At 25.9% G+C, this 2,931-nt stretch overlaps 1 protein-coding gene across 1 annotated transcript in view; it reads right to left on the minus strand.

The window, feature by feature from the left end:
* LOC104785192 (villin-2-like) overlaps nt 1-288 on the minus strand; it is an 8,916-nt gene extending 8,628 nt beyond the window's left edge. The window contains exon 1 of the mRNA XM_010510356.2: nt 149-288. The gene's annotated coding sequence lies outside the window, so the exon portion shown is untranslated. The remainder of the gene's footprint in view (nt 1-148) is intronic.

Below are 2,931 nucleotides of genomic sequence, written 5' to 3' on the forward strand. Positions count from 1 at the left end.
AAAAAAAAAAAAAAAAAAAAAAAAAAAAAAAAAAAAAAAAAAAAAAAAAAAAAAAAAAAAAAAAAAAAAAAAAAAAAAAAAAAAACGAAAAAATCAGATGATCCATAACATTGATTTAGTCAAATCGATCGAGGTAGAAAGAAAGTACCTGACACGAAGATCTGAAAATGATAGACACTGGGGATAATGGAGACGAAACGATGAAGAAGAAGAACTGGCAAAGAAGACGAGGGAACAAGAAGAAGAATGGAAAGAAAAAAATAAAAAAAAAAGGTAAGATTGAATTGAATAATAATTAATTGGGAAAAGAAGGAGGTGAGCTGTGTGTTTTATTACGTTTCTCTCTCTTTGTTTTTTTTTTAAACGCTTTTTCGTAACTTTTTATTTATTTCTTGGATTTATTATTTTTACAGTATAGAGAGATTTGATGAATTACTTCTGACGACAAAGAAGGGAGACGAAGATAGACAGAAGAAGAAGAGGTTTGAGAGAAAAAGACGTTTTTTTTTTTAAGGCGAAGATTTAGATCGCCGGTCGTCGTTCAACCCGACCAATGTTGTTTTCTTTTTGCCTTTTCGATTTTACTTTTCTTTTTTTACCACACTTTTTAATTACACAAATTTAATACATTGTTTTTTTGGAATTTTGTGAGTACATATGTTGTGGGAGTTTCTAAACTTAAAAAAGTCAAACTCATCCTTAACATTGACATACAGATTTTTTGGAATTTATTACAAAAATAAATAAATAGCCAACTTATTTAGATAGAAAGAAAATCAATTAACATAGTACTTTAATGAAATAGATGTTTGTAATATAAAGAAAGAAAAAAAAACTAGTGTACCTAGTTTTTTTTAGCTATTTTCCATTAATATTTTACCAATACTTTAGATTTAAAATAGTTGTGTTAACAACAAAAAAAAGTTTAGATTTAAAATAATTACTACTAGATTTTAACCCACGGTACACCACGGGTATAAATTTTTTATTATATTTTATATTTATGTCGTATCTATTTGTTAAATATTGGATATATTGTAAATAGAGGAATAACCAAAATTTCCGGTTGTTGTGCGGATAAATGTTTATATTATTTTTTAACCCACAATACACTTCATGACCATTTGTTTGTTATATTTATTTTGTTTTGTTTAGTAATTGAAATGCTATATTGATTTTTAGTTATTATAACAAAAAATAAGGGATCTAAATACATAATAAGTCATTTATATGCTATGATAAAATTACATTTTTCCTAATGATTTAATTATTTTACACCATCTTAGTTAAATTAACTTGATTTTATGTCAAATATTATAATATTAGTAGTGTTGATAAATAACTAAATGAGAATTTAACCCGCGTTAACACAAATTTAATAACATTTTATTGATTCTAACATGTCATCTTTATAACTCATCTACTATATAACCATATTGTATAATGTTTTAAACTTTTTTAATTTTACATATTCGTAATAATTAAAAATTTTATTAAGTTTATATATGTTAATTATAATATTTAAATAAATGTCAATCAAAGTTTTTCTTACGTTAAGAATCAAAGCAACAAAATGGGAATCAAATTGTTGTTTTCTTTGTTTGAGAAGGATTCAGATATATAATATCTTTAAAACACAACATAATGTGTAGTTAAATATATGATAGTTTCTATTTCCATATTTCTTGTTGTTATTTATTTAATTAAAATGAAATATAAAATATTTAGGAAATAAAATCTGAAGTAATGCTAGTTTTGGAAATCTTTTAAGGGTTAATGTTGTAAATAACTTTTTAAATAAACAAAACTAAAAGGACATAAAACAAAATGTACTTCAAAAATGTTAATAGAGATATAACATGGAACAAATCTATTATTTCATTTTAAGACTAAGACTTCTCAGTGTTATTTTTATTTCTTTTTTTTTGTATCTTCAAAATTATTTATATATAATAGCAAACCCACTTTTTGGTGTTAACTTTAATCTAACAGATGAAATTATTTCTATTATCTCATCTAATGGTTTATAATTAATAATGATCTCAACAGTTGTAAGATTTTTTTTGCAATAATTGTGTTTATTCGTCGTATCCTCATCTTTCAAAAATCGCACCTATTAATTTTCACACATTTTTGTTTCACACCTCTATTTTTACACTTTTATATTTTACATAGGTAATTTTTCTACATAGGTAAAATTAAGGGCAATCGTCATAGGACTAGGAGGACACTGAGGATATCACCAAATTAATCACCTATAAGGCTATGAACACATACAAAACTATCCCAAGGCAATGCGTTATACACATTTATTATTATAGAATGTTGGACAAGGAAAAAGTATTGTTGGTGGAGAGATTGGTCTCATTATTTCGCTATTTCAGCATGACACGATGTCCTTTTTTTTTTAGCATGTGATTTTCACGATTGAAATCCTTCTTTTGAAGGATAAGAGCACTTTAATTTCCGTATATAAAAACTAATGTATACTATAGTATTTCTTCGTAATGATATATACTCTTTTACACACAACAACAACAAACAAAAAAGAACAATCATAATAATACTGATACAATGTAGAACAGCCTTATTTTCTACTTTTAGGCTTTTGGCAAAAGTCATGGACGTATGGACCCATGGGTGATACTCGTTCTTTTGTCTACAGTATTTTATGGCATGGGAGATTTTAGAATCAGCTTCATCAATGATTTGTTAAATATATTATCAGTTGTTGCTGTGAGTGTTTTTTTAAGTAAAGTTTCTAAAATATACAAAATCTAAAAAGTATGCATTTAAACTTTCACCTAATCAACTCTACCACATTTTGAGAGTAATTCGTAAATGATACGCTTGAAACCTCTCAAGTTGAGCCTTGAGAGTCTCAACCACACATAAGAAGTAGGAAAATTAGCTTCACCGAGGGTCAACTGC

Source organism: Camelina sativa, chromosome 5, assembly GCF_000633955.1.
Source record: "Camelina sativa cultivar DH55 chromosome 5, Cs, whole genome shotgun sequence".
NCBI lineage: Eukaryota > Viridiplantae > Streptophyta > Magnoliopsida > Brassicales > Brassicaceae > Camelina > Camelina sativa.